A 15,243-nucleotide genomic window follows, 5' to 3' on the forward strand; every position below is an offset into this window, starting at 1 on the left:
TCAGGTCTTACACTGGCTTTATGAATTCTTGACTTCATGTCAGTGTTAGTAGTTCGGTTTCGCCATATAGTGTATGTGGCCTATCTGAGTACGCGGGACCATTTTTGGTTGGAATTTTACCACGCTGGGCAGGCGAGAAGTGAGATGCAACTTTTAGATCTCCCTCAGCCTTCTTTGCTCCGACAATTCGTTGTTTTGCAAATTTTAGAAACCACGAAGGTGTTACCAGAAAACTGGTTTCAACAAAGTTTAGGTTTTAATATTATTTTAATTAAAAAAAAAATAAAAAAAGAAAAAAAAATCAATGGGAAAATCCCAATAGTTGGCTGTATACCATAGTTTAAAAAACCAATACAGAAGTAAAAACTTCGAGATGTATTCTGGTATAAAATCGTTTATTTAAAACTATAAAATGTCATCGATTGCAGAACGTTTTCGTTCTAAACAGAACATCTTCAGTGCATCCTGCCGAGTATTTTGAAACTAGCACACTGTAAATAGTGTTAACATCATCATATATGGTTTACATAATGTAATATGTTAAAATGTTATGACTACAAGTCGATGTTAATGGATAAAGTGGAACACATGCTAAAAGGGTGCCATGGTTCCCTGCTCGAAGATGCTAGGTACTTGCCAATTCAATGGGCACAGACCAACTGTCTTGTTGGTCTGTGCCCATTGAATTGGCAAGTACCTAGCTCTTCGAGCAGGGAACCATGGCACCCTTTTAGCATGTGTTCCACTTTATCCATTAACATCGACTTGTAGTCATAACATTTTAACATATTACATTATGTAAACCATATATGATGATGTTAACACTATTTACAGTGTGCTAGTTTCAAAATACTCGGCAGGATGCACTGAAGATGTTCTGTTTAGAACGAAAACGTTCTGCAATCGATGACATTTTATAGTTTTAAATAAACGATTTTATACCAGAATACATCTCGAAGTTTTTACTTCTGTATTGGTTTATTATTTTAATTATATTAAACGCAAAATTTTCGCTTGTTTTAAGCAGATGTCGCCACGATATCCGTACCATCATGTTATTTCGTTGTGAATTGATACTGGCAGCCCAAATTTTAGTTTGCTCAGAGATAATCATATATGCATCCTCTGGTGATAACGTAATAAGGCTTGAAACCGGTGAGGGTGCTTACGATGCTCTCTGAACAAACTGATTTGTAAGACGGCTCTTGTTTTGTTTTACAACGAAATGATTATTTAATAATTATGTATGTTTTTATTTTTATTTACCCAGATATTTATTTATATATTTATTTATTTATTTAATCAATTTTCTAACAGTCTTTCTTTATTTTCAGATTTTCTACAGTATATATTATTAGGATCAAACAATTACAGGTAGGTAAGTAATTAAATATATCATTAATATCAAATAGTTTTTAGACATTCAAAGGAAACTATAGAGTCGCATTTTGATTTTTCTGTTTATCTCATGAATAAATAATTACATTTAACATTTGCAATTTTCTTGTAAACAGAATTTTGGTGTAGCAATAGGTTTTCTTTTGTCTTCATTATTCATTACTATCAGCATTGGATATCATGATAGCTACCATTTTTGCTATCGTGACTTTGTCGGCATCTCTACATAAGGATGTATTCAATTTTCCGTACCACTATCTTAGATTTCTCAGCCATGATGGTCTTCTTCAACCAAGACTACGTTTACCTGGGATCGTTCCCTGAATGATCAGACCCATAAGTTCATATTTTTCAGGGAGTTACTCAATGTCGCCTAAGTATTCCAGCTTGTCATTTTGAAGGTCTTTACTGCAATTAGCTCGGACTAAACTATCCTTGGTATAATATGTAATATTGTTCACGGCTCACGATTACAATAATACTTCTGTTGTCTTAATTAAGGTTTCCTTAAACATTTCCCCTGAAGTGTATCAGCTCTTTCATTGCCGTATATGTAGGTATTCAGGCGCGGATCTAGAAATTCATAATAGGGGGGTCAGATGTACCGCAAATATTTTATTCTCCAGATTTAGCCATACGACTCACGCTTACTCTAAGGATAAAATTCAGTCATCTCAGATACCTACGGTATCAAAAGAATTGAGCTCTGGTTGACAGAAAAAAATAATAAATAATAAAAAAAATACTTATAAACTAAATACAACAGGGGGGTCCACGGACCCGTTGACCCCCTCTGTATCCGCGCCTGTAGGTATTCCCCGGTGAAGTCTGTTGAGTATCTCTAGGCATTCCCACACTAGCCAAGAGTCCACCTTAGGGCTTATGCCTCCATGGCTGCTTAGCTATGTGTGCATATATTGATCCGTTTCAGTTGGAAAGCCTCATATTAGTTTCTCTTGCTGTAACGGTCCACCCGTTATAATATCATTTTTGGCGCTTTAATTATTTTTTTTTAATTATTTTCTCGTGATCGCGCAATTAAATCCTCTAATTTTGTCGTAATTAAATATTTACGTGACGTCACATTCTATACGGAACATTCTACGCCTCTGTTGGTGAATTTAATTCGTGTTCCGTGGTCGTTGACGTTCTGATCGTTCTGAAAATTTGACAAAGCGATCTTCCGTTTTCCGTTACTTGGCTGTGAAGTGTGCTAGGATTCGGTCGACGAACTTGGTTCCATAATGGCGGAAGGTTTCATTTCTTAAGCCATTCTATTCGGAGAAAAAAAATGCAGTCCCACTGAAGTAAAAATGGTATCCCGTGGTTTTCCCAGAATCCATCCAGAGTTTCTAGAGGGACAGTAAATGAACAACTGACCTATCCGGTAAATAACTTTTTGACGTATAAAGGTTAGGGGATATTACATAAATTTTCTTTTAAAATATTCTTTCTTAATTTGGTTTCTCTTAATCACTCCAATGTATGTAATATGTGTTCGGAGAAAATTCTCATAGTCGTAATTTTTTGGGGTAGTAAAGTTTAAAGTTAGTCCACACCCAATATTTCATAAATTGTGAATAAAAAAATATAATGCTATGCTCATATCACACTGGCAATATAATTATCCTATAATATTTTGTTCTCAATATCATATTCTGTATTTAAATACTACATCAAGGTCACACACAGTATCTTCTTACATCTGATAAGCCTTGCTAATTGATGTTTTTTATTGCTGTTCATTCTAAAAACCTCTTCTTCATTACTTCTTCTGTTGTTTTTTTATTCACACATGCTCGAGTGAAAAAAATAAACTAAAACTGGGAATGTTTTTTAGCCATTTGGGGAGAAATATTAGAACCTACCATGTAAATCCTTCAACCACCTGGAAGGCGTCGATTCCAGCCACGACCACAGCCAAGTCACTATTGGGGTTTTGGGAACAAGCTTTTTGGGAGCATTCCAGCTCCTTTTCGTCCTGCCACCTGGGCCTACGGAGGGCATGGGGGCGCATCATCCTGATGCTCATTTCTGAGGATGCAGCAGCAGCCTCTTTAGGAGTCGTTTGGGAACATTTAGTGTTGTGCATTAAGTAACTTTTGGTTTTTATATTTTAGACATTTGATTTAATGCACCATGTTAATTAATTTTTTTTCCAGATTTAGTTTACCTCTGGTTTTTTTTTAATATGACATATTTGTATATTATTGTATTTGGTTCCCAAACTTTGTATCTACGGTAACTTCTTGTGCACAGGAATAAGCCTAGAGAAAATTAGGGTTTTAATACTTTATTATTGCTTTGATACTGGTTTATGTAATTCGGGTAAATTTATTTTGTAATATTACTTATTGTTTCCCAAATATTTTCTTGTTATTCGCTTTATTTCGATTGTTCGGTTAATTCGTCGTTACTTTATTTCATTGCATTTTCTCGGTTAATTTAGGTCATCGTTTCGGTATTAATTACTTCATTACTATCACTTTATTCATTTGTATATTTAACTTTATTTATTCATTATGGTATTTTCTCTTAGTGAGGCTTGGGCCTATTTATTTGTAGTATTTTCATCTTTGTCAGTTTCATTTAGTGGTACGTAGCAGGCGTACTATAACCATTTGGTAGAAGACTCATGTGAGTTGTACCCTATATGTTAGTAAGAGGTACTTATACCTTTAAGTTTTGTAACAGGTAACATTATTATTATCTCAAATATAACTTTTTGTATAACTTATGTCATTTTAGAGTCACATAATATGCACTTTTTGTAACTCAGAGATTGTCCAAGATCTAGTAGTTATTTTAATATATATTTACTTATTTTGTATATCAATTATTTTATTACTCCTTTATGTTCATTATTACAGGTTTGATATATTTAATATTTGACAGCAGTATAAGATACCTGGGAAAATGATCGAAGATCATTTTCATGGCGCCCATGATTTGTTAGATTTATTTATCTTGTTCGTCTTTAGAAATTATTCATCTTCATTCCTCTTCAGTACATTATTATTATTTTATTAGTCATCTTTTAGTCATCATTACTATCTACATAGAACTACTGTTCTTCGACAGGCATGCAAACGAGCCGTATCCATCCTTGAGTGTCAAGTGGTTTTCTTGCATCTCTTCCTAGCCAACTCTATTCAGTTTGCCTCTGTCTCTTCCCACTTCTACTTCTATCCCTTCTAATCCCCCTTTCTTCAGTACTACTGCAAAGTAGTATTTTTTATTTTTTCCGACTTCGGCTTCACTGCTGAAGCCCCTTCATTTCTATTTTCAATATAGACACAACTATTGAGTAATAAGTAGTACTCATTTTTTCCTTACTTCTGTTGGAGTACATCTTGCATTTTACTTTCACTCCAACAGAAGTTTTCTTATTTTTGGTACATTGCACACTGCAAGATTACAAAAATGTCTGCCTAAAATGTAGGTGTACATATATTCTCCTAGCAACCCAGCAACACTTGTAACACCATCTGTCCATCGTATAGGTGGTCTACCTCTACTTGTTCTATCTGCTCGTGATCTCCACACTGTAACCCTTTGGGTCCACCTCCTGTCCTTCATTCTGGCTACATGGCCCACCCAATTCCACTTCAGCCGTGCTATTCGTTATATGACATCTGTGACGCCGGTCCTTCTTCTAATTTCCTCGTTTCTAACCCTGTCTCTGAGAGTCAGGAGATATTCTCCTAGTGGAATAGAAATATTGAAATTTCTACCACTAACAAATATTCCTGCGTCCGGCCCTTCTGCAGTTTTAGACCCGTCTGTCTCCCAGGTATAACCCAGCAGTCTTACTTGAGAGTTTCCTCTGTCCTATTCCTCTCGTGAGCTGATGTTCATTTGGAAAAGTACTTTAGTTAGCCCTATATCTGGCTAGAAATCATCATCCGTTCCGTATCCCCAATTTCATTTATGATGTTACTGTGTCCTCTCTCCTGTCCCTGTCTAATCAGTACGTTACCCAGGTTTTCTCGAATTCTATGATATCCCATCCTGGCCTCCCCAATTATATTTTAAGGAAGGAGATCCAGTATATAGGGTCTCCATAGCTACCGTTGGTGTGCCCCTGGTGTGTACGTTTGATGATGGCAAAATTCATCAACATTTCTACGTTATTCTATTAGAGTCCAGTTTCTTGCTTCATATAATAGAACTTTCATAATGTCTGCATGGATGTAGTCGTAGTGTCTCTATGAAATAATTCCAGATCCCGCAAAAATGTTCAATTATTTTTCAAATTATAAAGAAGGTATTTGTTTAAAAAGACTGTTTAAAAATGGTCATAGTAGAAACGTAATTCGGCCATAATGCGCAAAAAAGTGGCGGTATCAATGTTTGGTATAAATGTTTAAGAAATTCGAGTAGTCCCTTTAAAGATAAGCGCTTGCCGGTATTTTAACATCGCATTAATCATTGTTAATCAGTCATTTTAGAACTTACAGTAAACACTTGCATATTAGTACAGTTAAATTTTATTAGACGATAAATATTGAGCAAGAGAAATTTAACTTTTTTCTACTTTTAAGAAGAAAAAAAGCAAGTTCGTTAGCGGAACCGAATTCAAAATTGTTCTGCACATCATATTTGAAACATTATCAATCTGGTAAAAATATCTCATTTTTGTTGGTAAAAAAATATATTAATTTGTCTGGACTAAATGACGGTCCTGTTCATATCCGAGAAGATTTGGTCTTTACTCAGTGTTGCCAAACTGAATTTTGTTATTTTCAGTTTAAAATTTCTAGCCGAATTCTGAGTCTATTACACGTCACAAGTCACAATATAATAACGCCAACCACAAATTTAATACTTTTACGGTCACATCACAACTATAAAACACATGTTATTAATACAATCGTACACATGCTATAAACACTTTTTATTATCATTTTACACTGGATAATATCCGGCGCGATTGAAATAAAAGATCCGAATCTTCCAAATAAATAAATCATAAACTTTATGACCGAACTCGGTTTATCATCGGAATTTGATCTTCAGTATAAATAAATAAAATTTGATTTAATCCCCCCAGAGAAATTAAACCGATGCAATTAAATAAACGTCGGGACGGTGTATTAAGACGTTAATCAGGGAGTATTTACAAAGTAAACTCCGACACAAACGTAAAATCCGCCTGCGGTAGAACAAAAGTAAAATCTCTTTATTGGATTAGCGCAGCGGCAACAATTAAATCTAGGTCTTTGGTTTACGATACAAATATTTATGGTGTCGGTATTTGTGGGTAAACATATCGCTACTTCAGTACAAAAGGGCCACAAATCAAAAAATACGAAAATCGCGTTTATTCAAAAAATCTAACCTTAAGCAGTCATATTTTTATATACCACTGAAACCCCCATGTATTTTTCGTTTTTTAATATCGAAATGACACTTGCGGCCTTTTTGCATTTTTGTGTTTGAAAGAAAAAATATGGACAAAACCGCCACTTTTTTAGTTGTGTCCTGGCAGTCGAAGTGAACGCACGTTTCCTTTGTGCTAAACAGCCACATTTCGTCGTTGTTACCGTTTTTATAAACGAAAGTGCCACATTCCGAAATACGTCCGTTTTGCACAGAAGATTCACGCAAGTACATTATTATTTCTTAAACAAAAGAGATGTGTAACGAAATACGGCCATTTTATACAAAATATTCGCATAATATATATTTTTATTTCTCAATCAAAAAGGATGTATTACAGAATACGTTCATTTTGCTTATATTCTCGTAGTTAGTATATCATTCAACAAAAGGGCCATATATTGGGACACGACTGTTTTGCATTTTTTATGACAGTCAAATGTTATTATTATAAAGTAAAATGCCGTTGTTTTTATTTACTTGTACAGTAGACTCTCTCTATAACGAGAACTGAAATGATGGACCAAGACCCTCGTTATAAGCGGATCTCGTTATATCAGACAACAATAATATTGAAATTGTTTTGTTGCCTCTTATGTAGTTTATTAACCCCTTAATGTACACGCTCTGCTCTGATACGAGAGCGTGCCTTATTGGCAATTTTGTACACGCTTGACTCTGACACGAGCGACCATTAACCCATTACTACTAAAAGTTTAATTTTTTTTATTTACCCTGTATATTTTATAATGTAGTAAACTGATTAAAACATTTTGTTTGATTATTACCAGTGAAATTATTACAAATACCCATTTAGTAAAAAAAATATAAACATTGGTCAAATTTTTTTACCTCTTACACATTTAATAATAAAAATTTCATTTCCGCACTTTTTTTGTCTCTCTATGGTTTATTATTATTGTTGAGTAAGGTTTATTACATCCGTTAGTCATAAATAAATCTGGTAAAAATACATTGCTGAACAGTAACTCTATGAAGTTTACCTCCGAGGCCCAGATTTTTTTATTAGGTATATCTAATAACTTACCTTAGGAACCGTTGACAATAATTGATAGATTGAATTTTGTTGAATTGTTAAAAACTGTTTTTATTGGAGACACTAAACAGCTGTAAAACATTGATACCTTTTTTTTATTATCCAGCGAGTGTTAAGACATTGTAAAATGAGATTTATTTTCTAATAACTTGCAGTCCGGAACCATTGACAATATGAATTGAATTTTGTAGAATTTTCAGTATTTTGGTATTATACAAAGCGTTAGTGCATTTTGAAGCAGTGTGAAGGGAATCGTGTTTTTTTTTTATTCTTAGAACTATTTTATGCTTAGAACTATTTATATGTATAGAGATTCTATATAGATTATTTTCCTTGTTATAACCAAATATGCCTCGTTATAGAGGATTCTAGTTCAATAGGAATTTCATGGGACACCTAATGTACCTCGGTATAAACGAAACCTCGTAATATCCGTGTTCGTTATAGAGAGTCCAGTCCACTGTATATTGTTTTCAATCGTCTTATTTTAATATAGGTAATTCCAAAGTTTGAATATCATAATTACACAACGTGTTTATTGTCAATTTTAATTGAGAGCGTACCGCCTACCGCATTTTATTTTGACTAATTTGGACATGCCTTATCTAAATCTGTATATTGCTATTCTTCAAATTAGTTATAGTTCATAAGAAGTAGGCATTTTTACTCAATGAATAATTTACTTAAATTTACAGTAGGTAAACGAAAAATGTCCTTTGAGTCATTTCCCGTATCAAGTTATTTTTAATGGGATTGATTGTATTTTTATTTTAATTTCGTTTAGGTTTTTTAATATCATAGTGAAGTGTAATCACATTTTTATCTCCAAAAAAAAAATATATAACTATCACTAACAGCTATAATAGGGAATATAACAGCTATAATATAGAAATTAGTTTTACTAGTTTTAAGTAAAGAATTAGTTTTAAGTAGTTTTGGAATTAACTTTTGTTATTTTTGTAGACTGACATTGTAATATTTTTTTTTTGATAAGATAAGACTTTTTTGTAATAATTTTACTCAAAATCTACATTAATTAGTCACAAAAACATTGATTAAAATGTTTGTTTTTTGGTATGTGTCCGTTTATTTCCAGTTCCTATCATGACATAAGAAATTTTTTTTATACAAAAGGGCCATATCTGCTAATATCTCTTTCAGGAAAATACTTACGCTGTATCTAAATACAATATCAAATATAGTTTAAATTTACCTTTCTAATAATATATTACTTGCATATAAATGATAAAAAATAAAAGAAAAATGAACCAAAAATAAATGTCAAAACTTTGAGTAGCTCCTCTGTAAAAACTGTGATTTTGATTTGTGGCCCTTTTGTATTGAAGTAGCGATATGTCATCTACTAACTGGTAAACTAGATTTATGGTATATTTTGCAATATACTACGTGGTTATAAGATACTATCTTTGTTTTTATAAGAATTGGTGTAAGCTTCAGAGCGACAAAAAAAATATCGAATACATGTAATATGTTTGTTGTTTCGTTTTTTATCGAGCAAAATGACTTTATGGTTATTCACAAGGGTTATTAGACCAATGATAACCTATGGGTCGGTGACGTGGTGGACAAAGACGCAGCAAGAAGGAGCAATAAGGCTGCTAGGTAATACACAAAAGCTGGCATGCCTATGTATTATGGGGGCCATAAAAACAACTCCTACAGCAGCGTTGGAAGTCCTGCTGAATCTACCACACTTCATATCTTTATATAGGGCGAAGCCAGATCAGTGATGCATAGGTTAATACATAGTCAGCTCATAGTAAACTAAGTGCATGGTACTGACAAGAGAAAGCTAATCGAAAAGCTAAAAGTAGATATTGTGATGAGGCAACCTAACGATGCAACAGCTACGAGATATAGCTGACAATAAGTTCACAGTTAGTATACCAGACAAAGAAGACTGGAATGAAGGTGTACTCATACAAGCTGCTGCCACCTGGTACACTTCTTCTTCCTCTTCTACGGCACTACAGCCCAAATTGAGCCTTGGCCTCCTTTATTTTTTGCCTCCACCCTTGCTTGTCTGTGGCTACTCTTCTCCATACACGGACTCCTAAAAGGGCTTGTGCGTCGCTGTTGACTGTGTCTTCCCAGCGCTTTCTTGGATTTCCAACCGGTCTCTTTCCCTGCATTCTAGCATTCAGTGCTCTTTTTGGTAGCCTATCCTCTCCCATTTTTATCACATGTCCAGCCGATTGCAATCTTTGTATTCTAATAAAGTTTGACAGGTGTGCTTCCTTATAAATTTGATAAAGTTCGTTGTTGTATCGACTTCTGAAGATTCCATTTTCCCTCACAGGTCCTAGTATTCTCCTCAGTACTTTCCTTTCGAATGTGGCGAGTTTGTTTTTGGATGTTTCTTTCAGGACCCAGGCTTCACTGCCATAGTATGTTATTGGTCGAATTAAAGTTTTATAGATTCTCATCTTTGTATTTTGGTGGACACTTTTAGACCGAAATATATGGGAGAGGGCAAAATAAGCTGTTTGCCTGCGTTATTCTCTTCCGTATTTCTCCATCTTCTGATCCGTCGGCATATATTTCTACTCCCAGGTATGTAAACTTTCCAACCGTTTCAATCTCACCTTCATGTATAATGTTTTGTGGAAGTATATTTCTTCTCGTCTGAGTCATTATTTTTGTTTTTCTGTGTTAATTTCCAGACCTAGCATTTTTGTTTGTGTTTTTAACTCTGCCTATGTTTCCTGTGCTCCTGGCCACCTGGTACACTGATGGCACAAAATCTCAAAAATATCGGAAGGTGTGGGAGTCGGCATAGTAGAGACAAATCAAGAGATACATTTCCCGGTAAGTCTATCTAAGGATGTCACAGTTTTCCAGGCGGAAATAACGACAGTTTATCGTGTTCTGCGTGGAAGAAATCGAAAGGCAGGAAAGAACGTTCCGCTCTGTTGCCATCTTCACAGATAGTCAAGCAGCGCTCTTAATAAACTAGGAGACCGTAGCAAGGTCACAGTAACCTGGGTACCTGGTCAAGAGGGTCCTAAGGGCAATGAAAAAGCAGATGAAATGGCCAAACAAGACTCATCAATGCCATTGGTTGGATCGTCACCCTTCTGTGGCGTTGCAAAGGCAATTACAAGAACAGCTACAATAGGGTGGGTAGGTCAAAAATCTTTGGGATGGTGGAGAAATTTACCAGGACAAAGACAGGCGAAACAGTTCATTACAGAACATTCGCCAAAATTTGAAGCAGACCTAATAAGCAAAGACAGGAAAACAGTCAGAACCATAGTAGGTCTGCTAACCGGCCACTGTAAGCTGAATAGGCACTTGAAACTGATGAGATTGTCAGATGATGACCTGTGAAGATTCTATCACCTGAAAGAAAAAACAGCAGAGCACATTCTGTGTCAGCGTGACATTCTGGCAAATGTGCGGTTTTTTGCATTAGGAGAAGAAAATCCACCGGCAAATAGCTATATAGAAGGTTCAGTTTCGAAGCTATTAGACCTTTTAAAGGCTAAAAAATGTAATCTAGGATTAAAGGAGCACAATAGATCTGAAAAGGCCTCAGTGAAATAGGCCAAAAGACCACGTCTTTAAATCTATCTATCTATCCCCGAGAGAAATTAAACCGATGCAATTAAATAAACGTCGGGACGGTGTATTAAGACGTTAATCAGGGAGTATGTACAAAGTAAACTCCGACACAAATGTAAAATCTGCCTGCGGTAGAACAAAAGTGAAATCTCTTTATTGGATTACCGCAGTGGCAACAATTAAATCTAGGTCTTTGGTTTACGATATTTATGGTGTCGGTAAACTTATATGTCATCTACTGGTAAACCAGATTCATGGTATATTTTGCAATATAACTACTACGTGGTACTAAGATGCTATGTGTGTTTTTATTAGTATAGCTGAAAAAACTTCGGGGCTGAAAAAATGTAGCGACTTTATTTAATATGTTTGTTAGAATTAACGTCAAAATTATTTTAAGAAAAAACTTCTTTTGAAAATGGATTAGAAAAAGAAAATGTCTGATACCCATATCAATTTAGGTTTAAAAATAAGCGTCCTATAATATACCAACTACACTCAGGTGTAAAAAATCGATTCACTTAAAAATTTGGTCATTTTTGATGTCTCGAATTTCCTAAACCTGTTATCCGATTAAGTGATTTGTTTACCACGTTATAGCCTTTTTCATTAACAATATCGCTGTAATAATATTGTTGCTAGACAGGTAAACTGTCATTGTATACCGGGTGTATGAATCAAACTGTGTTTGTTTCTCAAAATTCGCATCACCGTGTTAGCCTAATAAAATAAAAAAAAGACAAAATATAAATTCGTACAGGTTAAAACAAATTTTATATCAAAGCTTAGGTGGGTACAAAAGATATTTTCGAGAAAGTATCCAAATCATACAAGGGGATCATTGTTTAAATAATTAAAAAGGGGTCATTTTTGCAAAAAAAATACTTTTTTAACTGCTGAGGTAATCCACTTACCGATGAAGGTCTATGGGATTTTTTTCTGCAAAGCTGAAGAGAAAATCTTTCACATAAGACTTACTAAATTAAGTTTGACCCCCTATTTATTTAAATAATTGTATATAAAACTTTAAAAACAAATTTGCAAAAAAATATTTTTAGCGTTTTAAATAAGCACTATAAAATATATTTTTTTACAGGCTAAGTTGCGCTATGTTACCAGTATTAAGCAAAAAAAATTGGTCAAAAAATATTTAATATTTTTTGAGATATTGAATTTGTTTATTAAATGTTACTATATTTTCAATTACAAAAACGCGGTTGTTGCCAAAGATATATTCACCTGCTTAAGATCTCATTATTTTCCCCCCTATAATGGCATTTGAAAATTATTCAAATTTGTTTATAATTTGTTTTTTTTAATAACGTCGCGGGGATTAAGTATTTTGAAATGCCGTTTCGGTAATTGGGTTCCTAGGAATTTTTTACTAATTAACAAAATTTTTTTATCGTTTTTTCTTCTTCTTTTTTTCTTGGAGTTATATTATTACTGGCCCTTTTAGGGTTAAATTTTATTAATGTCGAATCTCTGAGTTGTAGATTCTAGACCTAAAAATATTAAGATTTAACTAAAATCTCTTAAATAAAATGTGGCTACTTACTGAGTTACAGGGTGTTTTATTTAAAAATTTAAAAATTATTTTTACCAAGTACTTTAAAACTATTTGACGTATCCTTATCATACTTGGCAGAAAGTGTAGCTATTATAGACCCTACTAAATTGTGATTAATAAACGTTTCTAGCTAGTGCCAGAGGCGTACGACAGGGGATAGTGAATGATTGACCCTTCCCAAATTCTACGCCACTGCGTGAATTACTATTTTAGCGAAATTTTTCGATTCTCCAATACTTTGTATGTAAATAACTTTATTGGTATCGATAAAGTCGATAAAGTCATCAGTTTGAGAGATATTGGAAGTTTAAAATGAATGAATGAATAAATCAAAATAACTATGCCGTTTAATTTTTAACGTCCAATATCTCGAAAACTAATGACTTAATCGTTACCAGTAAAGAGTATATTATTTACATAGAAAGTATTAGAGAATCGAAAAATTTCGCTAAAATAGTAATTCCCTCAGTAGCGTAGAATTTGGGAAGGGTCAACCATTAACTATCCCCTGTCGTACGCTTCTGGTAGTAGCTAGAAACTTTTGTTTATCACAATTTAGTAGACGGTATAGTACCCACACTTTCTGCCAAGTATGATAAGGATACGTCAAATAGTTTGAAAGTACATAGGTACTTGGTAAAAATAATTTTTAAATTTTTAAATAAAACACCCTGTAACTCAGTAAGTAGCCACATTTTATTTAAGTGATTTTAGACCGATCTTAATATTTTTAGGTCTAGAATCTACAACTTAGAGATTCGTCATTCTTAATGAAACTTAACCCTAAAAGGGCCCGTAGTAATTTAACTCCAAGAAAAAAAAAAGAAGAGGAAAAAAAGACAAAAAATTTTTTAATTAGTGAAAAATTCCCAGGAGTCCAATTATCGAAACGGTATTTCAAAATGTTTAATCCCCGCGACGTTATTAAAAAAACAAATTATAAACAAATTTGAATTTATCAATAAATTTATCGAAAATATACAAAAAAATAAAAATAATAAGATTTAATACAGGTGACTACTTCTTTGGCAACAACCGCGTTTTTGCAATTGAAAATAGAGTAACATTTAATAAACAAATTCAATATCTCAAAAAATATTAAATATTTTTGGACCAATTTTTTTTTATTAATACTGATAACATAGCGCAACTTCTCCTGTAAAATAAGATTTTTATAGTGCTTATTTAAAACGCTAAAAATAATTTTTTACAAATGTGTTTTTAAAGTTTTATGTATAATTATTTAAATAAATAGGGGGTCAAATTTAATTTTGTAAGTCTTATGTGCAAAATTTACCCTTCAACTTTGCAGAAAACAATCCTATACACCTTCATTAGTAATTGAATGACCTCAGCAGTTAAAAAAGTAAGTTTTTTGCAAAAATGACCCCTTTTTAATTATTTAAACAATGATCCCCTTGTATGATTTGGATACTTTCTTGAAAATATCTTTTGTACCCACCTAAATTTTGATATAAAATTTGTTTCAACCTGTACGAATTTACATTTTGATTTACATGTAGTGTAATTTTATTTTACTAGACTATGTGGACTATTCTAGCATTTATAGAATACTGAAATTAAAACCCAACTATAACCTTAGGTTTTCTTAACATTATGTTTCTAGATTCATTCGCTTATATTGGATAATAAAAAAGTTAGATATTTTAACAACTGGCCATGTTCGTCATCAGTACAGGGTGTTTCTAAATAAGTGCGACAAACTTTAAGGGGTAATTTTACATGAGAAAATACTGACAGTTTGCTTTATAGTCATATGTCCGCAAACGCTTCGTTTGCGGACTTCGTTGAACGGGATGTTTGGGATTGTTGCTTTAAAACCAGTTGAGATATGTAAATCAAATTTGGTGGTCAAAAGTCTTTTTTGGTCTTTAGCCGTAACCCACATTCAGATGAAGAGCTTCAATTAAATGAAGTCCAAAAAGGAAAAATTCACAAAGGACATCGCACACATCTTATGGAAAATATGTCACTCAAATTCAATAAAATTTATACGAATAGATTAACGGTCAAATCTTATCATTGCGCCAACTCTTAATTATGATTAATTACGGCGCAAATTGCAATTAAAGTTTATCGAAATCACATTTTTGGAGTCACTAAAACTGTCAGTTACAATCACTATTGCTCTGGGTGCTATTCAAAAGAGCTTAAACCCCGCTGGGCCTAAGCGGATTAGTGAAACTAATCCGCTGATTTATGGAGTACCGACAATTTGGGTATTATAAAA

At 33.5% G+C, this 15,243-nt stretch overlaps 1 protein-coding gene across 1 annotated transcript in view; it reads left to right on the top strand.

Moving 5' to 3' along the window:
- Window positions 1-1,351: 1,351 nt before the first annotated feature.
- LOC126884667 (frizzled-2) overlaps window positions 1,352-15,243 on the top strand; it is a 404,908-nt gene continuing 391,016 nt past the window's right edge. The window contains exon 1 of the mRNA XM_050650737.1: window positions 1,352-1,374. The gene's annotated coding sequence lies outside the window, so the exon portion shown is untranslated. The remainder of the gene's footprint in view (window positions 1,375-15,243) is intronic.

This window comes from Diabrotica virgifera, chromosome 5 (genome assembly GCF_917563875.1).
Source record: "Diabrotica virgifera virgifera chromosome 5, PGI_DIABVI_V3a".
Classification (NCBI taxonomy): domain Eukaryota; kingdom Metazoa; phylum Arthropoda; class Insecta; order Coleoptera; family Chrysomelidae; genus Diabrotica; species Diabrotica virgifera.